At 41.9% G+C, this 27,801-nt stretch overlaps 1 protein-coding gene and 1 long non-coding RNA gene across 6 annotated transcripts in view; one reads left to right on the top strand and one right to left on the bottom strand.

Moving 5' to 3' along the window:
• Positions 1-18,958, bottom strand: part of LOC309628099 — a 121,355-nt gene extending 102,397 nt beyond the window's left edge. For all 3 annotated transcript variants that reach the window (XR_014244156.1, XR_014244157.1, XR_014244158.1), the window contains exons 1-2: positions 18,840-18,958; positions 14,516-14,623 (exon numbers count right to left, since the gene is read on the bottom strand). This is a non-coding gene — a long non-coding RNA (uncharacterized lncRNA). The remainder of the gene's footprint in view (positions 1-14,515; positions 14,624-18,839) is intronic.
• The window catches only part of KLF3 (KLF transcription factor 3), a 46,239-nt gene continuing 35,383 nt past the window's right edge, over positions 16,946-27,801 (top strand). Inside the window, exon 1 of one of the 3 annotated variants that reach the window (XM_082390728.1) lies at positions 16,946-19,161. The gene's annotated coding sequence lies outside the window, so the exon portion shown is untranslated. The remainder of the gene's footprint in view (positions 19,162-27,801) is intronic. The other 2 variants (XM_082390729.1, XM_082390727.1) reach the window with 2 other exon arrangements.

Here is a 27,801-nt window from a genome sequence, read left to right as displayed (position 1 = left end):
TTCCTTTCCCCATTTACAGTAGATAATTTTATATTATCCCACAGATTACTGAACCTATTTTCCTTTAGTTTTTTCAGTCTTCTTTTTCTCTGTGTGGTTCATCTTGGATCTATTCAATTGCTAGGTTTACTAATCTTTTCTTCTGCAGTGCCTAATCTGCTGATAATCCTATCCAGCAAAATCTTCAGTTCAGATATTGTACTTTTCATCTCTAGAAGTTTCATTTGGTTCTTTTTTATACCTTTCATTTTTCTTCTGATTCTTTTAATGTTTTCCTTTAAATACTTACACATAATAATAAAGTCTGTTTTAACACCCTTGTCCACTAATTCTATTACCTTGTCATTTCTAGGTCTGTTTCTCTTAACTAATTCTTCTCCTTGTTGTAGGTTTTTTGTTTGTTTGGTTTTTTTTGTCCACTTTTTAGCATGTCTAGTTATTTTTTATTTGATATTGACAAGTGTCTGCATTGTGTTGTCTTCTTTGGATCTTCAGTCTAATGCTCTCCCAACTGACCTATTTTGGCTACCCTGTGTTGTCTTCTTTTAAAGAACATTGGACTTTATTTTGGTGGGTGGTGAAGTTAATTGCTCATTGGTTTGATTCCATCAGGACCTGTTTTTAAGAGGTTGGAGCTGTGCTATCCAATGGTAATTACTATGTGGCTATTGAAATATTACTAATCTGAATTAAAATGTGTAATAAGTATAAAATACACAACAGATTTTGAAGACTTAGTATGAAAAAAAGAATGCAAACTTTTTCATTAATAATTTTTATATTGATTACATGTTGAATTGATAATATTTTGGATATATTGGGTTAAATAAAATATATTATTAAAATTAATTTTACCTATTTATTTTTACTTTTTTTACTGTGGTTACCAGACATTTAAAATTACATATATGGTTTGCATTATATTTCTATTGGTCAGTGCTGGTCTAGAGCAGCGGTTAAACTACAGCCCATAGGCTGGCCACCTGTTTTTGTTAATAAAGTTTTATTGGAACACAGCCACACCCATTCACTTATGTATTGTCTGTGGCTGCCTTCACACAATAGAGACAGAACTGACTAGTTGTGATGGAGACCATATGACCCACAAGCCAAAAATATTCGCTATCTGTAAATTTAAGAAAATATTTCCAACACTGTTCTAGAGGGTCTTTCGCTCCAAGGATAGTTCAGACTCACTACTAATGTATGATTACTTTAGGGTCTCCACTGGATGTTCCAAGGATGAACAAGGACTCATCCCTTTGGCTAGTCAAACCCCAAACATTTTCTCACTTCATGTCTGCCCTGGGATTTATTCAGTTTACAATTCATCAGTCTTTTCTGCCCAGCCTTGTGGAATGTCATCCTATACATTTGTGTCGTGGTATTCAACAAAAACACAAGACATCCCTACACTACATGTTCCTGGAGCTCTTTTTCTGCATAGCTCCCTCCTTCCCAAAACTCTGCCTTACTACAGACTCCCCAAACTCCAACCTCCATCTCATCAACTCAGCAAGGCTGCCAGGCTGTTTGGATCTACAGTCTAGAAATTGCTTCCAGGCAGAAAGCCAGGGCAATTATCAAGCTCACTATGTTTCTCTTCTCTCAAGGATCACAGTCCTATGCAGACTGCTGTCCAATGTCTGAAAGTCAGTGTTTCATATTTTATCCAACTTTCTAATTATTTATGGTGGGCAGTTAAGTCTGGTCATTGTTATTCCACCATGCCTTGAAAGGGAAATCCCCTCTACTTATCTTTTGATAGGTGGAATTTTCTAGATAGTGTAACCTAGCTCTTCAGACTTTCCAAAGGACATTTGTTGGACTTAACTGACTTGTGTGGAAACAGAGGGGTAAGGTAGATCCTTTCCTGGTGGATTTGCCTAAGTAGTTGATGATACACTCTATTTTTGCTGACCTGGATTTTGCATGTCTAGGTTATGACAGAAAGGACACAGATAATTTTATAGGAGAATCTGAAAGCAGGTTTATCTTGGGCTGTGCATTTCTGAATTCATTTCTACATTTATATCAGAGGTACAACAGACACATTAGTAGGCCCCCAAAGATGTGCCTCTTAAAAGTTTAAGAAGTTATTACCATAAGTTCCAGATGCTATATTAAATTAAACAGATAGAACTATCTCTGGGAGTTTATAATTAAAAAGAAAGAAATGATCCAAAATATAGATAGGTGATAGATATAGATAGATATATAGATAGATGAAAAAAGAGATTTGTTTTATATTAGCAGCATCTCTTTATTAAGGGATGAAATTCTAATTAGCTGGCCACACACACAAAAAGAACCTCATTAATTTTTTTGTACCTGATTAGAAAATTTTCAGAAAAATGTGGGGAAACAATCTGTTTGTTGAAAATAAGATGAGAAGTGATAGTTTAGCCAAAGGAAAGAGGAGTGACAGAAAGGACTGGGAAGGGTGTAACACTGAAGATGTGGGTCAAAAATAGGCTATCCAAGAATCAAATAAAGGGGCAGAAGGTTAAAGCAGTCAAAGGAGAGAAAAAGAGAGGAGAGAGAAGATGGAAAAGTAAAGGATTGGGGGCACAATAGTGCCGGGGACATTGTATATGTTCAATGAAGATTCAGTGGATGGATGGATGGACAGTCAGAAGAATACAATAGAAAAGGATAAATGTGATGGCTGAGGGTGAGAATTCAGTCTTATTACAGACAAAGAAGGAATAATGAAGATAGAGGGAATTATAGTGTTGGATTTTGTAGGATGTCAATTTGTAACTATTTAAAGTGCAGATAAGTTTTCCTCTAGCTAACTCATGTGTAAGACCACAGGTTAAAGGTCACTTTCTTAATGAGGGCTTTTCTGACTATTAATCTAAATTAATTCACCCATTTTTTCCTCTCTTGGCACTTTATATTTTTTCCTTTATAACACTTACCACAGTTTGTAAACAATATTTTTGGCAATTATTTGTTTAATATCTGTTCCCCACTAGACTATAGGTTCCCTGAGGGAAAGAACTATGCCTTTTTTTGCTAACTACTCTGTCTTTAGGGCCCAGCATAAAGCTTGGCACATGTTAAGCTCCCAATAAATATTTGTTGACTAAATGCACAAATAAGTGCATGAATCCATGAACGAATGAGTTTGGGACATGGGGAAATGCAAAGCTGTGAGGCTTATCCAGCCTCATGAGGATTGAGGCCTATTAATTCAATGAATGGCTGTAGTGCAATATAAAATGCCCTGGAAATAGCCAAGACACAGAAGCAACCTAAGTGTACATCGACAGATGAATGGATAAAGAAGATGTAATACATACATACAATGGAATATTACTTAGCCATAAAGAGAATGAAATAATGCCATTTGCAGCAACATGAATAGACCTAGATATTACCATACTAAGTGAAATCAGACAGAGAAAGATAAATACCATATGATATCACTTATACATGGAATCTAAAAAAACTGATACAAGTGAACTTATTTACAAAACAGAAACAAACTCACAGACATAGAAGACAAACTTATGGTTACCAAATTGGAAGGGGGGGGATAAATTAGGAGTTTGGGATTAACAGATACACACTACTATATATAAAATAGATAACTAACAAGGACCTACTGTATAGCACAGGGAACTATATTTAATATCTTGTAATAACCTATAATGGAAAAGAATCTGAAAAAGAATATATATATATATATGTGTATATATATATATATATATATATGTGTGTGTGTATATATATATATATATATATATATATATATATATATATATATATATATATTGCTGTACACCTGAAACTAACACAGCATTGTAAATCAACTATACTTTAAATAAAAAATAAATAAATAAAAATTTTAAAAATGCCCTGGAATTGGAGTCATAAAGTCTGAGTTTAACACCTGCCTCTGTTGTTTACTTGTTGCCTTAATTAGGGCAAGATAACTTATCCAAGCTTCTGATCTCTCAAATGAGGATAATACACCTCACATGGTTGTTATGAAGCTTAAATGAAGAAATTACTCAGAACTTCTCAAAGGTTTTCTCCCAAGAACCCCTCAGGAAAGTGGGGCAGGGGTTGTAGTTCACACCTCTGTTGAACTGAAGGCACACTCAAAACAAAAGCAACTTTCTTGAAATAGGTTTCATCTTGAAAGTTTATGAAAAGTTTGTATTTTATACTATAATATATACCTATATTGTTTCAGTATTTAAATTGTTTTAAATTGTTCACTGCTAATTTACTTAAATTTTTTCCCATAAAATAATTGAACAAAATGGATGCTCATTAAAAATGCCTGTATTATCCTTTGGTTTTCCATATTTATGAGAAGCATGGATTTATGTGAAGTGGCCTGCCATATGATGGTTGGTCCTCCATAATTTTGCTGAACCTGAATCTGTCCACCAGAGGAGCAGCAAGGTTAGTTCAACAGGCAAAACAGATAATATGAGGAGGAGTCCCTCCATAGAGGCAGTGCCAAGGCAGGTTTGCTAGTCTGGACATAAATCAAGGGTAAAGGTTAGAAAGGATCTATAATTTCATTTAAACCTATATAATCAAAAGGAAAATGATCATTGCTATGTAAAATGTAGAATTTATATACTAGATAATTATATATTTATTATAAATAATTACATTTATTTATAATAAATATATTATTTATATTTTATTTATAATAAATATATTACTATATATAATGTTATTACATAATACAAGATATTGAACTATCTTCAGAGAGAAAATTATCAAAGATTACTCCTATCTTTTGTTTTATTCTTAGAACCAAATGTAAAAAAAAAAAAAAAACCCTCCACCCTCTATACTAACAACTAGAAATTGTCAGTTCTGAATCTGAATTAGCCATAAATATATGCTCTATACATTTAGCCGTGGCTCACTTTCCATTTCCAAGGTTTCAACCCAGTGAAAACATTAAACACAGTATAACCAAAGCAAACCCCCATATGAACTAAATGTGGTTTGCCCTCAGTTTCCTCATTATAAAGTGGGGTCAGCAATACTTACTTCACAGGCTGGTTATAGCACTAAATGCAATGATGCCTATGAGTGTGCCCGGTACAGTGCCTGGCACACTGTAACCAGGACCACCTGAGTTCTAGGCTTCATTCACTGCTCTGTCATCAATGCCCACCTGTTATGGGCTGAATTGTGTCCCATGCCCACCCCCCTGGCCAAATCCATATGTTGAAGTCCTAACCTCCAATACCTCAGAATATGACCATATTTGGAGATAGGGTCTTTAATGAAGTAATTAAGTTAAAATGAGGATTAGGGTAGGCCCTAATCCAATATGTCTGGTGTCCTTATAAGAAGAGGAAATTTGGACACAGACAAGTACAGAGGGAAGACAATGTGAAGACATAGGGAGAGACCATCTTACAAGCCAAGGATCCAGGTCTGGAACAGATCCTGCCGTCATGGCCCTAACAAGGAACCAATTCTGCGGACCACTTCGTCTCAGATTTCTAGCCTCCAGATAAGTGAGAAAATAAACTTCTGTTGTTTAAGGCACTTCGTCTGTGGCAGTCCTAGCAAACTAATACACCACTGGAATAAAAGCTCCATGAGAGCAGAGATTTTTCTTTTTTTGTTCAGTGATGTACCCCGAGTGCTTAGAACAGAGCCTGACACATAGCAAGTACCTAGTAATTGTTGAACCATTACATAAATGTCCAGTCCTGTACTTGGCACAAATATTTAGCAAATATTTGAAGACTGAATAAATGATCCTATTTCCCAAATACCAAATCAGGACATAGGTTGAAAAAAAACTTCTGTAAGTATATTTATATAAGCAGTGTAAAACTTTCAATATTAAATCGCACTTAACAATCACCTCAATTGAAGAGGGCAAATGTCATGAAATTTAAGCTGGTCTGGGAAAATCCAGCTTCGGTAGAATAAGTTGCCAACTATTTGATGTCCCTACCCCTTGACCTAAATTGAAGCACCGTACATACAGCTGTCACTTGCTTTTCCGACCTCTTTTCTCCAAGTCTTCCACACTTTGCTGGAACCACTGTGGTCTCTGCATCCCTTCCAGATACACCAGGCTCAACTCATATCCCTTCTCCCACATGAAGCCTTTTCTGATCCTCTGAAGCCAAGGATTATTTGGCTTCAGATATTTATTTATTTATTTGGACTACTTTTTTAAAAAACATATCATCTACTTCCTCATACCATCGGTTATCTTTGCATGAAGATATCTTTCTGGTTTCCATTTTAGACTGAAAGTTCTCTGAGGACAGGGATGCTGTAAATTACTTAATTCTACCCCTATCTAAGTAGGGGTCCAGCAAATATTGTAGATTTTAAAATTATGTCATTGGAAAACGGCATAGTCAGCAGTTATGCCGAACCCCAACCCTGAGTCCAAAGAGCCTGGAAAGGCACTGGCAAATCCAAATCTCTTTAACAACTTGGGCACAAGTCCTACTAAAAGTGGGAAATGGAGAATTGCAATTACTGAGCCGTGGTGCTGTTAATGTCGCCATTAACATCACTCTAATAAATATACATCAGGCCCTATTTTTGAATAATGTCTATTTGATTAATGCTGGGAGTTTCCTTTCCAAGGATTCTTACTATTCTTTCCTTTGGCTGGTTTTTTGTTTTTTGGTTTTTTTTTTGATTGACTAGACACTCACCGCAGATAACCAAATCAGCAGCAGGGTGTGGAAATATGTTTGATCTCTGCCTCTGTGGGCTTGGCAAACAAGCTAGAGTGTGTTTATGCAATCATAGGCAAAAGAAATACCACATAGAATTAATTACTCTTTTTTTTTTTACTATCAGTCCTTTTTCTGATTTTCCTGATATGAAACATGACCCAGTGTAAGGAAAAGTCTTTCCTCTTGATTTAATGCAAAACCTTTAGGAAAAATAAGTGTGATATTCCTCAGTTTGTTTTCTGACCACTTGATCTCATCTTCATATGACCTTTAAAAAAATCCTGTTGTTATGTTTCTTTTCATTTAATTGGATCCAAACAATAATGACAAATAAGATAACTGGAGAAAGGAGGGTCCTAACCTCACAGGTAAGTGTGGATGTCACCGTCTTTGACTATTTTAATGTGCTCCTCATTGAACCCCCAGTCTAACTTTCTCTCCATTTTTATGTGATGTAAGAGGACATGTTGAATGGAATTTTTATTGATAATAGTTTAAATATAATATTTAATTATAATATTCCCCTTGGGAAATTAGACTCTAATAACACTATTTTGAGTAAAGCTTATATTTTCAGGAGTATAACTCAGAAATACTAAAGCAAGTGATATGGAATAAGGTATAAAATATCAAGATACAAATCAATACTATATAAATCAGAGGGTGGACATCCTTTTATAGATAAATAAATTCAAATGGAAAAGATCATTTACATGGTCAAGGAAATTAGTTGTTGGAATAATATAGAATTGTCTATTAAGTATAAAGGGTTGAAACAGGAACTATAAAAAGATAAAGCCCTTACCCCAATCAGCTTACAAATAATTACTGGAGTGCAAGCTAACTAGAAGTATAAACTGCATGGGGAGCTGAGAAGGGAGGTAATTCTACTGATAAAAGCAATTTTTCTTTAATTTTTGAAAGATGTCTTTTTTAGATTCAAAGAGAAAATTTGAATTATACACATTTTATTTAAAAAAATGATACAGGAAAGGTTTTCTTTCAAATAAGCTAAACAAACTTTGCCTTCCTTCTTTAGTTTCTAAAGACTATGGAATAGAAAGATCGCTATCTAGAATTGAAATAACATAATCAACAGTGTTATTAGGGAGGGCATCAGGCATAGCAATCACTGTGTCTTAATTAGACAATGCATCTTTGTCGGGTCATCTGTACCAAATGGCCTAGATTAAATTAACTCTTTTTTTTTTTTAAGAATCTAAATGTACTTTTGCTTCAAGTACAGAAGAAAGTCAAGGGGAATACATTAAGAAGTATGACAAATTTTGTCATCCAAATAGCACTACTCATTTGATAGCACTACCACCTAATCAAAACCGCAAAGTATCAAGGACTGGACTTTGGAAAGGTTCTTTCAAATGCAGCAGAATGGGGAACACCTCGAGATATTTGGTGAGGGAAAGCAAACAGATTCTACCAACAGTATCTCTCCTGAAACATGGTAAATAAATCCTCATCAAGACATTTCCTGGGAATTTCTGGTGGCACAGTGGTTAAGAATCTGCCTGCCAAGTCAGAGGACAAGGGTTCGATCCCTGGTCCGGGAAGATCCCACACGCCGCGGAGCAACTAAGCCCGTGTGCCACAACTACTGAGCCTGCGCTCTAGAGCCCACGAGCCACAACTACTGAGCCCACGCTCCCCAACTACTGAAGCCCACACGCTCTAGGGCCCGCGTGCGCAACTACTGAGCCCGTGGGCTGCGACTACTGAAGCCCGCATGCCTGGAGCCAGGGCAACAAGAGAAGCCACCGCAGTGAGAAGCCCGCGCACCACACGAAGAGTAGCCCCTGCTCACTGCAACTAGAGAAAGCCCACGCGGAGCAAGGAAGACCCAAAGCAGCCAAAATTACATATATTAAAAAAAAAGACCTTTCCTGTTTCCTCCTGAATCTTGGGAACTTCTCTAAAATGCCCTCATCTTCTCAGGACTAAGTGAAATACAGTGAGTTTTATTTGGAAATTGTGCCAAATAAACAAACATATGGGAAAGGAGAAAAACTTGTGTGAATCTGGGGGAAATCTTCATTTTTCTGACAGCCACAAGATACTAAGAGAAATGAGTTTAGGATTCCACTGTTATTAATTTCAGCTTCTTTTGAATCTTTATCTTTCTTATCTCCAGCACAGAAAAGGAAATTGATTAGATAAATTACTGTGTAGCAAAAATTGTATTCAATGAGTTTTGGAAGTGTTTCCCTCTTTTTTTTAGAAAGTGAATTTTCTATGAAGATACTGTGACTGCTAGGCAGAATTGTATATTCAGTGGTACTGATGACTTCTTTTATGATGGTATTCCAAAAACTTTTTAAATATTCTCATAAACCTGCTAAACTTAAGAGGTGCTAGAATCCATATGTTCATTAAGTAATAGATCCATTTGCAACGATAATGAACAAAATTGAAATGTAAGTCTAAACAGTTCATGTAAAACTGCTGACTGGCTAAAATATTCTTTAAAATCTAATAAACTAAAGATTATACTGATATGAGCATAAACACAGTACACATTGTAGATCTTTCTTGTCCATATCATAACTGAGTAACTTTAAATAGGCAAAGATCACCCAAAAAGTACTGTACATAGTTCAAAGTTCCCCCATATTTCCTTTTTATCCCCTCCTGGAAATACAGTGTCTTCAAGAAAAGGGGTGGAGGGAGACGAACACTGGAATACACACCAAGACATAATTTAGAGGTATTCATGAGAGAAGAAAGCACAAGTCAGTGAATTAAAAATTGAATATATGCCATGCCTTCGCTGGTATGAGAACACATAAAAATAGAAATTTAAAAGTAACTAACCAAGGGAAGAAAAACACGGCTAAAAGGGCCGGTAGCTGAGTTGGGGTGGGGATGGGCTGACGGACAGAGTCAGGGAGACAAACAGGATGCCAGGAGGTGAGAAATAAGGGTGGGGAGTAGTGGGCAATCTCAAGAGGAACTAACAAGGTCTGTTGCTTATAGTTACCCAGAAAACTTTAAGAATAATAACAGACAAACAAATGTAGCTTAAAGAAACCTGAGAGAAGCTAGCCTCTGCTGGCTGGGACGACAAGTCCCCCTGTATTAATGGTGCTTGGGGAAACGAAGGTAATCTCCCACATATTCATATTCAGCACAACTGCTGACACTCCTGTCTCCCGTTGAATCAACAGATCCTGGCGAAAGACCACGGGGAGAGGGTAAGCGGACCTTGTGCTCCGGGAAGTATATTTCTGTCTCTTGAGAAATAGGAACTTTGGCTCTATTCAGTCCAGTGTGCTGAGTTTTCTGGTTTTTTGGTTTTGTTTTTTTAAGTTTTTCTCTTTGGAGTCGCTTTTAAAGTAAATACACGCTATTTTGAGGAAGAATTTCAGTTCCAAGAACGTGCACAGGTTCAAGCAGCAGTTAAAAAGCCAAACAGTCGATAAAGGAAGATGGTCACCCTCTCCGGCGGCCTCACCTCCTAGAGCCCCTCCCTTTCCACCCACAGCCCCCCATACGTCCCCCCACCTCAAAACTCACAGACGCAGAACCGCACCTCTGCCTCCGGGTGCCTTCAATGGGCCACCTTGTAAAACTGTGCTTCAGGCCCTACATTTAATTACACACAGCGTGCACATTACTTTCTTAGCTATTTAAAGAAGCACACTTCTTATAACAAAAGTAATATATGCCCACTAAAGAAAAAAAAGCACATAAGAGCATTGAACGGCAAAAAAAAAAAAAATCACCCTCACTCTTATCACTTCGCTATGACATTATTATGATTTTAATATCGTCTGCTGTTAGCAAATCTTTTTATATTACAAGGGCAATGAAGAATTCTCTACTGTTCATGTGATCCCACCATATGCTTATTATTTTTCTAGACACATCAGCAAACTTGTAAGGCATTTGTGAGCGTGGACAGGCTTGCCAGATTGGGAAGCTAAGGAATGAAAGTTGAAGCCTTCTTCCCCAGTAAGTACCAGGGAAACTGGTGCAACAGGGCTTTTGCACAGAGGGAAACGCTTCACATGTCACAGTTCAGGGTTTGGACGTAAGCATGCAACACACTTGGAATTGGCAGAAAAAGGAAGGCAGCAAGGCCACTTCCCTAGAGTATAATTCACACAACATCTCTCTGCTGGCTGAATAGGAAAGATGTGTGTGTGTGTGTGTGTGTGTGTGTTTAGAGTGAAAGAGAAAGAGACGGTGTGCGCACACACACACATATATGTATTTCTCCCCACGGCACACGCACCATAGTTCCTGCCTCCTGCACTGCACTGGTGGAACTTTCCATTAGAGTTATATTTAATGTCACTTTATATGCTATCATGCATCTCACTTGTTCAGAGACCTTCCATGGTTTCCCGAAGTCTGCTGGAAAACATTGCATCTCCTTGGCATTGCATTTTCCCCCCAGCACGGCCTCAGCTGACCTTTCCTAGCTTGCCTTACACCACGTGGTTCGTCTACACCCCCACCCCCCACCCCGCCCACCCCACCCCGCCACCACCAAATCCTGGGCCCCTGGGCGCCTCTCCAGACTCCAAAATGCAGTGTGGAGCCCCCTCTCCCTCCAGCAGTGAAGTTCTGTCACTGTTCATCACCTCCTCCGTGAAGATTTTGGGGGTTTTCCTGACCAATGTGATTTCTTGTGCAAACCTATAAGCTCCTTGAAGACAAGGCCCAAACTGCACAAGAATACTCGTAGTTTTTGAATGAATCAGTTTAGCTTTTTATCCTTTTAACACCCATATCATGGTTCTTTTCTAAATTTTACTCATTATATTCTGCATTGTGTAATAATTAATTAAGCAAGTATATATATTCTTTCAAATCTCTTGAACACAGGGATCATATACATATTTCTTGCACTCTTACACCCACCCCAGACCTATAGTAAATATTCAACCAGTACTTACCAAACTAACCCATTCCAGGATTTAAATGCCAATAAATTTTCCATAATATAGAGGAGAGGTTTGGAAACATACCAAGTCAGCCTCATTCCCAAACAAGCTGAAAAATGGGAAGTAGTTTATTTTACTTTGTGGGTCTCCCATTCTCTTAGAAATAAGTTACATTCTCCATCTTTATATGTGTAGGTCATTGATTTGGGAATTACAATTCATTTCCCTTTGAAATAATGTTGTAAATAATGTTTAAGATCCCTGATAAGTCCTCCAAAGCCAATCTGAACACTCAGTGAAGCAGAAATAGTATATTTGCAATAAAAAGTAGAAAATAAAATTATTGATATATTTTACTAGTACAATAACCAATAAAAACAACCAAATACAAGTGATTATTTTTAACTTGAATAATCATGATTCAAGGAAAGCAGATTTCACTATACAAAAAGGAGGATATATCTAATCATTCTCTCCTGGTTGCTATCATTCACCAGTCTCTTGGGAAATGAAGATGTGGCCTGAGGACCTAGGGCTTACTCTTGATTTCCAAATCTGGACAAAATTATGAGTAATTTAAGGATCCACATGGAACCACATTTAATACCCCATTCTGTTCCTTCGTCTCCTCATTTTCAGGGACATTCTCCACCCACTTCTCTTCTCCCACTCCCACAGGCACACCCTGAACCATGCTACCCCTGGGGATAGCATGCATCACCTTTAAATGTTAAACTCATATATCCCCACTCTCTGGGAACTCACCTTCTAACCTTCCAGGTCATTCACTACATTATTCCCAACACACCCATTCTTCGACCTACTTGAAATGTCCAGTTCACTGATCCTTTGCCCAGATCTCTAGAGTCTCCTTCTGTTTTAGCTCTCCAGCTCAGATTCCAATATCCAACATTTCAACTATTTTTGTACTACTGTCCTTCAATTGCATTGTTCTGTCAAACATAATCCAGGACAATTTCAATTGTCCACCTGCATTAGAAATGCTGAGAGCTCCTGGGTTGGGTGTTCAGGACACATACCATTTTGATCTTTATTAAAAGTCGTGGTCACCTAACTCAACCTCAATATTTCCTGGCAATCCTAAATTGCATGGTTGGATGGATGGATGGATGGATAATATAGGTGAAAACTTGTAGAGATGCTAAAGAGAATCTCTGCACCCTTCGTAATGCTTTTGAGATGGGTGACCTTAGTCTAGCATTTCTAATTTTACTTCAAAACATGTGGCTTTGCAATTCCGAGACAGAGTAAAGTTGGAGACATCACAATTCCTGATTTCAAACTATATTACAAAGCTATAATAATCAAAACAGTATGGTACTGGCCTAAAAACAGACACATAGAACAATGGAACAGAATTGAGAGCCCAGAAATAAATCCACATGTAGATAGACAGTGATATTTGATAAAGGAGTCAAGAATACTCAGTGGGAAAAGGACAGTCTCTTTAATAAAAGTGGTATTAGGAAAACTGGATAGTCACATGCAAAAGAAGACTGGACCCCTATCTTACACTACTCACAAAAGTTAACTCTAAATGGATTAAAGACAAATGTAAGACATAAAAACGTAAAACTACTAGAAGAAAACATAAGGAAAAATCTCCTTGACGTTGGTCTTGGCAACAATTTTTTGTCTATGACACCAAAAGCACAAAGAACAAAAGAAAAAATTAACAAGTGGGATTACATCAAGCTAAAAGGCTTCCGCACAGCAAAGGAAACCATCAACAAAATGAAAAAGCAACCTATGGAAGGGGAGAAAATATTTGCAAACCATCTATTTGATGAGGGGTTAATATCCAAATTAAATAAGGAACTCATATAACTTGACAGTAAAAAACAAAAACAAACAAAAAATAGTTTTAAAAATGGGCAAAGTACTTAAATAAACATTTTTTCCAAAAAGGACACACAAACGGCCAACAAGTGCATGAAAAGGTGCTTGACATCACTAATCATCAGGGAACTGCAAATCAAAATCACAACGAGATACCACCTCACACCTGTTAGAATGGCTATTATCAAAAACACAAGAATAACAAGTGTTGGTGAGGATTAGAGAAAAGGGAACCCTTGTGTACTCTTCTTGAGAATGTAAATTGATACAGCCACTATGGAAATCAGTGTGGAGGTTCCTCAGAAAACTAAAGACAGAACTACCATATTATACAGCAATCTCATTTCTGGGTACATATCCAAAGGAAATGAAATCACTATCTCAAAGAGATATTTGTACTCCCATGTTCATTGCTGCATTATTTATAATAGGCAAGATATGGAAACAACCCAGGTGTCCATCAACAGATGAATGGGTAAAGAAAATATGATACACACACACATGCACACACACACACTGGACTATCACTCAGCCATTAAAAAAGAAGGAAATCCTGCCTTTTGCAACAACATGGATGGACTTCAAGGGCATTATGCTAAGTGAAATGTCAGACAGAGAAAGACAAATACTGTATGGTCTCACTTACATGTGAAATCTGAAAAAGCCAAACTCATAGAAACAGTAGAATGGTGGTTGCCTGAAACTGGGAGGTGAGGGAAATGGGGAGAAGCTGGTCAAAGTATACAAACTTCCAGCTAGAAGATGAATAAGGTCTGGGAATCTAATGTACAGCATCGTGTATATAATAAACAAATTGTATTCTATACTTGAAAGAAGTTGTTAAGAGTAGATCTTAAATTTTATTACCGCCAGAAAAAAAAAAAAGTAATTATGTGAGGGGATGGAGGTGTTAACTAACTTTATTGTGGTTATCATTTTGCAATATATATGTGTATCTAATCATCATATTGTATACCTTAAAATTACATATGTTATAGATCAATAACATCTCAATAAAGCTGGAAGAAAAAGAAAGGAGAAAAAAAAACATACGTTTTCCTTTTGGGTAGATGTGTCTGTGTTGATCATAATTTCACAAGCACGTGACACTTTTCTGCCTTCGTAACTCAGTCCATCATCACACAAGGAGGAGAAACTTTCCTGGGGAAAGAATGGAAAAGCTCTGAAAGAGAGTGGAGGAGGAAGAAAGAATCTCAAGAATATGTGTCTGTGTATCAGAAAGAGATTGCCTGAAACGGAACTAACTGTGATATAATCCCTGAAAGAGAAAGTGGAGGTTTATAGTGGCTATTATCCACTAGGCTCTGAATCAATCTCAACATAGTGTTATTGTTTAGTTGTCATCCATTATTCAACAAATATTTTTGGAACAACTTATATTTGCCAGACACTGTTCCAGGAGTTTGGGAAACAGGAGTGAAGAAGACAAGAGGGTGCAGAGAAAAGGGAACCCTCCTACACTATTGGTGGGAATGTAAATTGGTGGAGCCACTATGGAGAACAGTATGGAGGTTCCTTCGAAAACTAAAAATGGAACTATCCTATGAGCCAGCAATCCCACTCCTGGGCATATACCTGGAGAAAGCCATAATTCAAAAAGGAGTGAAGAAGACAGTGTCCTTGCTCTCATGGAGCCCAGGTTCTAATGGGGAAAAAAGGTTAAAAAAAAAAAAAAAAGCAAGGACAACTAGACATTGAATGAGGAAGGGAGGGATATTTTAGATTGTGTGGTCATTCCTAAAGACGTAATATTTGATCTGAAAACTAATGTTGGAAAAAGAGCTATCTGTATGGAAATCTGAAACCTTGCTTTCCCCTCATGACTACAAGATGGCTGCCATAGCTTCAAGCATCACACTCTCACATAACTTCCAAAGCAGGTCTGGGGGTTTATCCTTGCAAGAGTTTCCTTTCATCAGGAAGAAACATTTCCTATAAGCCCCAGCACACTTACCTACAGGTCCCACTGGCCAGAACCAGGTCACATATCTACTCTGTCACCAGCAAAAACGACTGCAATGATTGGTTGGGAGGAATGATGCTGGCGCCAGGGAGGGGTACCCTTCCCTGAGCACATGCTGCCCCAAACCTAAACCAGACTGGCCTGCTGTCCTCAAAGAGCAACAGTGAAGCAGCTACTGGAAGGACCAAGCTTGAGATATTTCATTTACCCAGGATATATGGATTTATCCAGTACCTAAGCTTGTGCCAGGCACTGTACTAGTATTAGGAATAAAAAGAAGACCTAGACACCACTTTGTACCATCTCCTTAAAAACAGTGAGGGGAACTCCCTCTTCCCTCTCCCTCACTATTTCAAAGGTACAGTTCATGGCCACTTGCCACCCTGAAGCCCCCTCTCATCTTTTTAGTCTGAATGACTTCTTCTCAATTCATAGTTCACACTTACTCATTTTACAAATATTCATTGAACATCTGAGCCATAAGGATACAATTTTGCTAAAAAGGTCCGTGCCCTCACAGAGTTTCTATTTCAGTGACATGGAGAGGTAAAGAGTCAATTACAAGAAAGAATAAAAAGTGCTAGAAGAGGTGAAGCCTGGGTGCTATCAGGGTACCAAGAAGGAGCACCTCCACTCGTCCAAAGGTGGGGTGAGGGATGATAGTAAGAAAAGATAAATTTCATTGAAGATGTCATTTAAATCAATATTTAAAGGATGAATAGAATTTAGGGAAATGAGAGTGGAGGTCAGGAGTGGGGGAGAAAGCCAAGGAGGCTAGTCCATCTAGAAAAATGAGCGTGTGCAAAGGGCCGGAGGTGGGGACAGAGAGTTGGAGGAAAGCAAAGGAAAGAAGCTCATTGTTGATAGAGAAAAGAGTGGGAGGGGAGAACAGGGAGAGATGAGTTTATAATGATAGGTGAAGGCCAGGTCAACACTGGGGCTAAACTCTTGGACTTTATCCGGAGAGAAGCCATTGAAGGGTTTGACATGTTTAGGTTTGCATTTTAGAAAAAGGCATTCTTAATCCTTTGCTCCAATCCCTTACCCACACTTCAGCCACGCTGCAAACAGGACGACCAACAAGACACTGTGGCAATAGGCTGGGCCAGGGTGGTGGCCAAGGAGTGGGTGGTGATTGAGGAGGTCAGGGATTCAGTGAACCACAGGGCTGTGACCAGCGAGGGAGGGGGAGGAGTTAAGGATGACTTCAGGCAGTTCTGGTTGGGGCACCTGGAGGGATGGTGGTGTCCTTCACTGGATGGATTCATTTTTGGACAAGTTATGTTGAGCTGCCTCCCACAGGGCACTGAACACAGTTGTGTTCATTAATTAATCTTTTTTATGACTTTTCTCCTCCCTCCCGCATCTTTCATATCAAAGCCCCTCCCTACTTATCTTGAATAACACTTTTTTCAGATAGACCTACTTCAATCTTCTCTTCAGGTTTTCATCACTCTGTGTCCCCTGAGTGAAGCCTGTATTTTTTGAGACCCCACTATGAGCCAGGCACGGAAATGCAAAACAATTTCACCAGTCATCACTAATATGTTGTTGTTTTTTCTCAGCTAATACAAATGTAAGTCGTCTAATCAGACATTTAACGGTGTCAGTGATCAATGGGTTGCAATTAGTTATTGACCCGAATCCAACTTTTTTCCTTGCATTTGTCTTTATTCACTAAAACAAACAAACAAAAACCTCGTCCCTTTACATTTTAAAGATTAATCTTATGGCACAGTATGATGGCACATAAACCGGTGTCCATTCTGGGTGTTTTCCACGTGGTCTTCTATGTATATGCTTTTTTTTTTTTTTTACAACAAGCAATTTCACTATTTGAGGTTTCCCAGTACTAATTTTATAATACTGTGTAGTTACATGCTGAGGCTCCGAATATACTCTATCTCTACGTTTTAAGTAGTACCATGCCTGGATGAAGCATCAAAGTGAGAATGGTGAACTTAAAGGGACTTTAAAACATCTTGAAGCCATAACAAGCCATAGACTGCAGCTGGGGCATTTTAAAACAGTACACAGGACTAAAACAATTGAACCAATTTGTCCTTTGTTCTCTTTATTGCATTCTTTATTACATTAGTACTGTTGAAAAAGAAACTCGAAAAGCATTAAACTTGGGTACCAAGCTCCCCAAAGTCCTCCCAGGGGCCTGGCTGGGACAGAAAGCGAGTTTCCGCCTCCCGGCTCCTGTTAAGTCCCCCGAGGACGCTCGCGCTCGGTCCCAGGGAGGCGACACGAAAGGAAAGGTCGCCGCTCCGAGCCCTCAGCTCGCCCCGAGTTCTCCCTCTGGGCGGGAGGATCTGGACCGAACTTTGCCAAGTTTTCCGACAGGCCTGGCTGAGCAAATGCCGCTGCGCCCGTCGCCGTTACGCTCCAGCTGCAGGCCCGGCCGTGGGAAGTTTGTTCGAGGGTCTCCCGGTCTTCAAAGAAAAGTCCCGGGAGGCGGGGGCACCACCCTGCCGGGCCGCACCCCCGTGGAGCGGGCGACAAGGGGGCCCCGGCGCCCCCGGGCACAAAGAAAGCGTGCCAGAGGATGGCTAACGACCTTGGAAACTCCGGACCATTTTAGGGTTGAAGTCACCCTAACTGCCCTCCCTTTCCTCGCCGCTTTTTCTCTCCCGAATCCGCCCGGGTCCACCCGCTGCTTCACCAGCGGTGCCTTTTTCTGCTTTTTCTTTAAGAGAGTTGTCTGCGCTGGGCCCAGGAGGGGCCGCGCTGGGCGCGGGGCCCAGCCCTTCCCGCCACGCCCCGGGGCCGCCCTTCCCGCCGGAGCCGGCTGATTGATGGCCCCGACCGTCCCGGGTCCCCCGCCTCGGCTCGCCCGCGAGCCCGGCTGTGTGTTTTGGAAGCGGCGCAGCGGGCTGCAGCGCTGTGACGCCCGGAGCGGCCAGCGCCGCCCTTCCTTCCCCCCGGGCTCGGGCGGCGGCGCGGCGGCGGGTCCGGGCCGGGCGGGGCCGCGGGCTCCCGGGCGGAGGGCGGAGGGCTGCGGGGAGGAGACTCCGGGGCGGGGGCTCCAGGGCGGGGGCGCGGGGCCGGGCGGAGGGCGGAGGCCGCGCCGCGCACGCCCAGCCCCACGGCCGCACCGCGCCTCGCGGGACAGGTTGGGCGGGCGGGGCGGCGCCCGGCTCCGGGGAATAATGAGTGTCTGTCAGGCCGTCCCCGGGTGACTGGGCGGGGCGGGGCGGAGGCGGCGCGGGAGGCGAGGGTGGCGGGGGAAGGGCGCAGGGCGGGGTGCGTGTTTGCGCTAGTGACTCGGCCGACCCCTCCGGCGGCTGCCTCCACCCAAGTGGGTGGGGACCCGCCCAGCCCGGGCGGCCGCGGCGGCTCCCTCTCCCCTCCCTGACCCTCCCACCCCGGGTCCCAGCCTCTACTTACCCCGCCAGCCCTGGGAGGCTCGCAGAGCGAGCGGCGCCGGTGTCATGTGACTGCCCGGAGTTGGTGCCAGGAGCCAGAGGAGAGCCAGGAGCGGAGCCGCGCGGAGCCGGGGCCCGAGCTGGAGCGCAGCGCGAGCGCCCGCCGAGCCGAGCCGAGCCGCGCCCGCCGCACGCGCGCCCGTCCCCGTCCCCGTCCCCTGCGGCCGCCACCGCCAACGCCGCCGGGACTGGAGCGCTGACACCACTGCATCCGCGGGTTTCCAGGCAGCCCGGATCCGGGCCTTTATTTCTCGCCTGCAGCGCTCAGCACCGCGCCTCGAAAAGTAAGTCGCCTCTCCCTCACCTTTCCTTCTCGCCCCGACTCCCGCTGCCCCCCTTTTCGGCTCGTCCGGTTTCCTTTTTTTTTTTTCCCCCAAGGTGGGGCGCGCAGTGAATGGGTTGGGGGTGCAGCGCGGAGGTTGGGGCGCTCCTGGGCTTGGGAAAGTGCAACAGCTCCTGGCAGCCGGGGGTTAGGGTGGAGGAGGAGGCGAGGAGGAGGGGGCCCCCGGGTTCAGCGGTGGAAAGTGTGGGATTGGGGAGAGCCACCGTGCGGATCGGCGGGTGCGGGGAGCGAGGCTGGCGGCGCCCGCCGCGGCCCCAAATAGGGCGCGGGCGGGGGCTCACCTGTGTGGTCCCCCGACAGCCGCTCGCCCGCCCGCCCGCGATTCCCTCCAAAGCCTCAGAAATCTCAGTTCCCTCCGCGTGTGGCAACGTTGTTTGGAGAAAGGTAGCGCAGAGGCCGCGCGCTCCTGCTCCTCCCCCTCCTGGTCCCCCACCCCCCGCGCTCTCCCCCTCCCCCTCCCCGCCCTCCGCCTGCGCCCCCAGCAGCCCCCCTCCTCGGACGGGGCGTGCTGCCGCTCACCCGCCGGCGGAGCAAACTTGGAGCAGCTTCGCGGGCCTTCTGGGAAGAAACTTGGGGAGATTGGGAGTGGAGGCAAACATCCCAGTCTCGGTGCTGGAGCCCAGGAGCTGCCAGGGCGTCTGGATTCCCGAGGGCAGGAGAAAGAGCTGTCCGGGTTTGGAGAGTCCTCCTCCGGTGCAAGGAGAACCTGCCGCAGTGTCTGGAGCAAGGATTGCAGCGTGGCTGGAGGCGGAGAACGCCTTAGGCAACTGCCCGCAGTGTTAGGGACCCGAGCCGGGTGGGGACCGAGGGACGGATCCCTGGACCCGCACCCTTGGGACCTACCTTTCCGAGTGGCTTTTTTGGAGATGGCAGACAATACCTGGAATTGTCATAGCTACTTCTTTGACAGATAAAAGAGAGAACACTCTGCGCTGCTTTAAATTTTACAGCAATATACAATAATACTAGATGAAGAACGTGTGAATGGGACTTTTTTTTTTTTTAAGTCAGGTTAAACGGAAATTGGTAATTGCTCACCTTCTTGTATTTCACTAAAATAAACATTATACACTGAATTTTTTTTTTTTTACCCAGAATGTATTTTTCCATTAATGTCATCCAGGACACTTTAAATGTATTTATATTCTCACAAGAATCTGGTATATGGAGAAAAGTATGAAGTAGTATTCTGACTTCATTTAGATTTAGTATCTGTAATTATTAAGCAAAATCAAGTGGGGAATAGGGCAGTTGTTCACTATAGGTTATTCCACAGAACAATTTTGTGCTGCCCTTTTCTGAGTGTTTTATGTATGAATCTGAGGAGCATTTTTAAAAGAGAAATCCATCTGGATGATAATCTGCCTAGCCCAAGAGAAGACTTGCTTCTAGGGAAAAAACAATTTGATAACCCTGACATCTTCAAAATTTTGTGAGTTAGTAGTATCTTTAAAAGAGTGGATGAGTTTCTTCTGACTTGAAACATGGAGTATGGGAGTTGACCTTATTCTGTTAACGGAACCTGAAATGGGATGTTTGATTAATTTCATTTAGCTCCCTAGAGAAGCTGATATCTCAATTTCTACAGTCAGTGGGGTTTGCTGCAGAACTGTTAGAAGAAAGCAGCCTAATGTACTATGGGTGAGGTCAGTGAAGATAGACTGTAAGGAGCATTCTGCTTGCATGAAGAATGCAAGTATGAAAATCCTAACGTGAGAATAACAAAAGTAACTGCTTAGACCACAGAACCTTGTCAGATGTAAAACATGACAATATAGCTTTGGAGAGAGCTATTGTTTTTTTCACTGCAAAGTTTCTAAATTAAAACCCAATCTTCTGGTTGCTATGGACACAGTGATGCCTTTTTTTTCTTCTTTTTTTTTTTTTTTTTTTTTACCTGTAGTTATGTCTACACACAGATTCTTAAATCTCTGCTAATAGAAACCTGAGTTAAACAGTACTGGCTAACAAAATAAAGAGAAAAATCAGAAAAGGACTAGTGAGTGGATTTTGCTACCTTAAAAATACCTAAAGGAAAAATAGACATTTTAGGATGTCTTATACAAATTGATACTCTGCAGATTATATAACAATTTTGGATTAAATGAAATACCAGGAACAGAATCACATTCTCAAAAGGTGGATTTTTGTAGATGTGTGTACATGTAGAACAGATGTGCAGCTGTGTGGAAGTATCTTTGTAACTATGCAGTTGAAAAAGACAGTGAAAATTTGGGGTGACTCTAGATGTCCCACACTCTTCATCTTAGAATTTAGTTCTGTGGCTCAGGGACACTTACAGTTGGTCCCACTTCGGTTATGTGGGGTGACCCCAGTGTCAACTGAATTCTCAGCAGCTGTGCTGTCTCATTTTCCTCTTGATGCTCTGAGGCTGCACAGTGATCATTACCCTATTACCCTAACCCAGAATTTGATCGTGGCTAGAGACCAGCCATTAGGATGGGGGAGAAAGAGACAAAAGAAATTGGTAGGGAGGCTGGTGTTAATTAGGAAGCTTTCTGCTGCTTGAATATGATAAAATCACATGTTCACTTACGGTGTTTACTGTATTTGGAAGCTCCTATTTGTAAATAGGGCAGGTCCCCTGTATAAAGCTGGTGTTATTATTCACACCCATAGAACAAACACCTCCACCCCCCTGTTGTTGTCTTAAAAAACTCCAGCTGCTCATGAATATAGGGTCAGGGAGGGCCGGCTAAATGTTTCTCTGTGCTTTCTCTCCAGCACAGCCAGCAGAGCTGTTTCCTGTTCTTTGTTTCAAGGCTGGGGTTTGCGTCATACATTCCAAGTGGCATATGTGTGCTCTTTCCTGTTTCAGGCTGTTTTCTGGTAGATCAGTAGCCCAGACCAGGCCATGGTCCCTGCCCCTAAACTCCCTATCCCCACCCAGGGAGTTATCATGTCTCTACACACTTATGATTGCTTAAGATGCCTGTGTTATGTCATAATGAGAAGTCAGTTAACCTTTTCGCATACACCCTTTGCTCCCATGTGTTTATATGGGTGAATAAATACTTTTACCTTTTTTAGTTTATCATTGCCAACTTGTGATTTTAAGAAATGTGTGTGCATGTTGGCTAGAAATCTAAAGGAGGTTGTTTTGTTTGTTTGTTTTTCATTCTTGTTTTGAGATAGGCATTTTGCCCTGAAGCTGTCAATTTTGGATGGGGTTACCACCTTACAGTTTAGAAGATCTAGCATGATCTGAAGGATGTGGCTCAGTCTTGCATTTAACACAGGACACTCAAGGCCCAGGAGGCTTAATGGGATGGAGAACTCAAGCAGCCTTGGCAGCTTGGACTGACTTGGAAGTCTTGCTTATGTTTTAAGGGAGAAATCTTCTATTGAAGCAAAACATAAGATGTATTGAGAGTACTACAGGATTATTTCTTTTTAAGGACAAAGATTTTACTGTATGCTACATCTGATTTCCAAACTGCTCTAAGAATAAAAAGCTCAAAGAAAAGGAGAACTGGAATAAGTTTATTTAATGATAGTTTGGAAATTTTTAACCTTATATTTTGAAGACAGAAGGAGAATGCTCTTGTTTTTATTGTTTTACGGTAACAACTTTCTCATAATCCACCCCCCCCCCTTTTTTTTGGTATATTCTGTCAGTTGTGAGTTAGCAAATTTCTGGGTTAACCATTTAAAACCTACTTTAACAAACTATTTTTCTTTTGGTTCTCCAGAAATGAAGTTTTAAAAAAAAAGTTGGAAAAGAAAACTTTTGACAAGTTTCTCCTTTAAATGTCTTATTTGGGGATTTTCTCTAAAATCTAAAGGAATTATCTACAGTGTTCTCTAATGGAATTAATGGAAAGAGTTGCTGAGGAAACACATCAGGCCCTATCTATTCTTACCCAAATCGGTAATAATAATAATAATGCTTTGGTTTTAACGTCTCTTCCCATCACGTTTTTCTTTGATGGATAAAAGGGAAATATACAATATGCTATTAAGAAAGCTACTAGGGTCAAATAGTAGGATATTGACAACCTTCCATGAAAAAAGATGGGCGTTTGGAAAGTTTCAATAAGATTTTTCCTTTCTTCTTTGGAGGAAGCAAACTTGAAATACTAAGCCGCTTGTAGGACAAGAGACCTTTAAACTAAATTCATAAGTAACCCAAATTGAAGTAAGTTTTTTTTAGTTCCAAAGTTGTGAACAATTCAACTAGATTTGGTAGACTGAGTCTTTATTTGGCTTACCCCAAATCATTCTTTCCTCCCTACTTGTGGGGAGAGGGAGGTGGTAATAGAGATGATAAGGATCTAATATATTCTGTCAGGAAAAATTCTGCAAGCTTTTAAATGTAAGCTAAACAGTTGGGAAAAATTGTACCAGTCTGATAGTTATTATAATTACCAAAAAAGTGAGGGAGGTGAACACAATAGTTTCATCTCTAAACCATGTAAATCATTTATCTCCATCCCCCCCTTTTTAGATACTTGCCTTCTTAATTTGTCCAAATCAACATTTCTGCTATAAAATGAACAGCTTTCTTAAGTGGTTCTTACTCTCTTTTCACACCCAGTTGTGTTTAAGAAAAATAAATACAGGCAACCTCATCCTTTAAGTATCAGGAATTACATTATTCTGGAAATTGGGTTTCTTTCTGAAGTGCTTCAGTTATCATTGGTTATAGCTTAAAAAAAAAAAAATCCTAGAGACATAAAACAATTGATATCTGGTTTGCTAATATGTAGTATTCCAGCCAAAACTCATGATGGAGTGAGTTGGAAGGGAAGGATTATGGTGGCTTTTAGCATTCTCATTTTCAAGCCTGATCTGTCCCTTTCTTAGACCCCATTTCTCATCTGAAGCAGTAATGCCAGAGCTCGAGACAGGAAACCAGACAGCAGTCTGCCCTGATAAGAGAGGGCATTGTCTAAGGAAGGTAGCCCTGCTTTCCCCCCCTCAATTCTCCTTCCTTGAAATTTAGTAGCAATAAGAGACACAATGCTATAGACACAGTTTCTGAACCAGAACTAGGACTGTTTTTTCCCACAGCAAATATATGTATGTATATACATATATATACATATACACACACACACACATATATATATATACACACACACATATATATATATACACACACACACACATATATATATATACACACACATATATATATATACACACACATATATATACACACACACACACACACATATATATATACACACACATATATATATATACACACACATATATATATATACACACACATATATATATACACACACACATATATATATACACACACATATATATATATACACACACATATATATATACACACACACACACATATATATGTATGTCTCTATGTATATCCTTTTAACTGGCTCTGTGCTTTTTCTGGAATGTCACCATAGTTTAATGGCATATTAGAAAAAATTATCAGCATATTTTGTCTCTATTGGTCAGAGTATTTAATAGTAAGTTTCTTTCTCTAGCAAAGCAGGTTCCTAGAGCTATTGGAAACTCATTCCTTTGTGTTGGCAGGCCGAATACATTATCACTTCCCCCGTCTCATTATGAAGGGGAGCTGGAGACTGAATGTAGTACGCTAAGTGGCCCTTCAGCCCATGCATTGCGTGTAACCCTGGGTCTAGCTCTTACTATCTTCCCGGAAGGGGGTGCTTCCTGAGACAGCTCCCTTCCAAGAGGATCCTGAAGGAGCCCAGCTTAACCTGGGACATGCTTAAGATGGTTGCCAATCTCTAGAAGGCCTGGGGCTCTCCAGGGATGGCCTGGAGCTAGTCTCAACCCAGATCAGTGGAGTTTGGTCAAATCTAGACAGAAGAGGTCCAGCAGACACTGAGGTCAGCGCCTTCTACCCTGGAGAGCGACCTATGATCCAGTGTGGGGTTTTTCTCCTTTGTCCCATATGCTCTTCATTCTCCTAACTACTGTTCTCTGAGTCTAATCACTGAAATCCACTCTTCTATTTGTTCTTGCACTTTACACCCTGGTACCTTCCAAAGCTTTGCACCCCCAAACCGCTAACATTAGGAAGTTCAAGTTACTGTTCCACTTAGTTCTCCAGACAAGGGTGTTTTGTCTCCCGAGCCTCCTGAGTAAAGTTTTCACATTTACTTTGCGTTTCAGGTTTTAGAAGATGATTTTAAGGCTAGCTGCACTGGCCCCTGGGCAAATTTTCCTTGTGTGACCCCTGGTGTACAGTCACTCTGAGGCCCTTGCCCTTCATTTTATCCTAGCATGTAAGAAGGGTAGTTTGACATTCATTCATTTATTCACCTCACAAGTATTTATTGAGCACCTACGCATTAGAGCTAATCTAAGATTGCAGTCATTTTTCTCACTTATGCCACGAGATGGAGTAGGTCCAGAGTGATCTAACCTGAAGAGTCACTTGGAAATCGTAATTGTCCGCTGGAACCTCCCCATGGCACTGCCTTCCATGGGCCAGTGTGGCGCACACGCCCCACGCCCCTGGCCCCAGGGGAGTGCCCCAACTATATATAAGATGATTCTGCTTCAGAGTGAGTCCCACAGCACGGAGTGGAGCAGAACAGAAAGAGCCGTGGGTCTGCAGCGGACACACTTCGCTTCTTGGCTGCAGCTCCAGCCAGCTCTGTGAATTTGGGCGAGTCTTTTCACCTCTGTTCCTCCATTTCCTCATTTCTAAAATGGGGACGAGGACCTGACCCTTCCACCTTTGTACAGTTATTATGAGGATTTCCGTATTTACTTGGGTGAAGCTGCCAGTTTTTTCTGAACAGTTTTATGGATGCACCGGCTAGGAAGAATAATCTGCTACTTTGGGGCCTTCAGAATGTGTCTTTTGATGTTGCGTCCAGGCATGCACTGAGACAGGGGAGGCATCAGGGACCAGTGGGAAGGAGTTGAAGTCACCACTGCTGTAAATACACTGCCCCTGGTTCCAGATCCCCGAATGACAGACCTGTCTGCAGAACTCTCCATCCCACTCTTGATGTGTGTTGTCCCCTGCCAGGGAGACAACAGGGTGGAGTGCCAAGTCCACCACCAGCCTTGAAGTCTGACTACTTTGGGTTCGAATCCCAGCTCTACCACTTTACCAGCTGTGTGATCTTGGGCAGATTAATTTACCTCTCTGTTTCGGTGTTATCAGTAAAATGGGAAGGTAGTACCTCCCCACCTCATAGGAATGAAATGACACAGTCCATGTAAAGAACAGCACCCAGAGAGTGCCAGTAGGAAACCTGTGACATCACTGAGCCTCTGGCTTTCCTTGGTCAATAGAAGAGGCTTAAAACATAACAAACCTAGTGTTTGTTACACACACACACACACACACACCTTGAAGTCGCTTCTTTCTCTTCTCTCTTGCTGTCTTTTTTTTTTTTTTTTTTCCCCCTATTTTAGGTTTTAAAAAAGAGTAGAGACCTTGACACTAGACTTGTTTAGAAGATCTCTGGGTGGGTAATAAAAAAAAACTCGGAGGATGATGCTGATAAGGTCTCTGGAGGACCCGGAACAGGCAAGGTTAAGGTTAGGAGCATTCCTTTTTTTTGAGGAAGTTTGGTTTAATAGGTTTCCTTTAGGTTAGGTCCCGTTACTCCTATTACTTATTTAAGGGAGGTTTGGTTTTGTTTGTTTGTTTGTTTATTTAAGGGAGATTTCAAGTGCATTCGAAGGGAAAGGGAAGTGACTGTGGGACTCCTCATACCGGCTCAGTGCTTTTATATTCACTCCTTTCGGCCTGGCAAAAAACTTGACTTAGTGGACATTCCTGATCTCCTTTGGGAACAGGGAGGGAGCCCCTCTAAGGAGGTGTAAAGCACTCCTGTCCTCAGGTGCTCCCAGTCCGGGTGGTGGTCCTGGGCAGACCATTAGTAAAGTAGAAAGGCCCAGCCTATCTAGGTAAGAAGAGGTGGCCTCAGATTGGTCAGGGAGCAATCAGCTGGCTGCGCCGAGAGGCGGGAGGGCCTTGAGCTGGTCTTTGAAGAATTAGGAGGATTTAGATAAGCCGGAAGGGGACGGGCATTCCACCCTGGTTGCCCAGCGTCAGGGCCGAAAATGAACAAAGGCGGGGTGGGGAGGCGGGGGACAGGGCAGCCAGCGTGGAGGGCGCCTGGTGGAGCAGGGGCAGCTGGTAGGAGAGGGGACGCCGAGCCTAGTGCTTGAACTGACTCTGCAAGCCCTGGGGGTCCCGTCGGAGGAAGGTTTGGGAGCTTGGGAAAGACCAGCTGAGAAGAGGGCTTTGAGAAATGTAGGTGGCAGGGGGTCAGGATGGATTCTCCATCCTGGGATGGACTAGTGGAGGTGAGACCCCAGTAACACAGTCTTGAGGTCCTGAGGGCCTGGCCCCCTGGTGGCAGCGGTAGATGTGGAGAGAAAAGTTGGGGAGGAAGGCTTAAAAGATGACCTCTAGGTTTCCATGGTGAGTGACGAGAAGATAAGGCAAATCGGGGAGGGGAGCAAGGAGGAGGAGGGTTTCCGTTTGGGACAGGTTGAATTCTCTTACATAGCACTGGTGCAAAATGCTTTTTTGTTTGTTTACTTTTGAAGGGAGAGGGCGGTATTAGCTCATTTCCACATCCAG

Source organism: Balaenoptera borealis, assembly GCF_965194805.1.
Source record: "Balaenoptera borealis genome assembly, chromosome: 4".
In the NCBI taxonomy this organism is placed as follows: Eukaryota; Metazoa; Chordata; class Mammalia; order Artiodactyla; family Balaenopteridae; genus Balaenoptera; species Balaenoptera borealis.
Note: the sequence above shows the minus strand (reverse complement) of the source record. Positions and strands in the feature narration are given on the sequence as shown.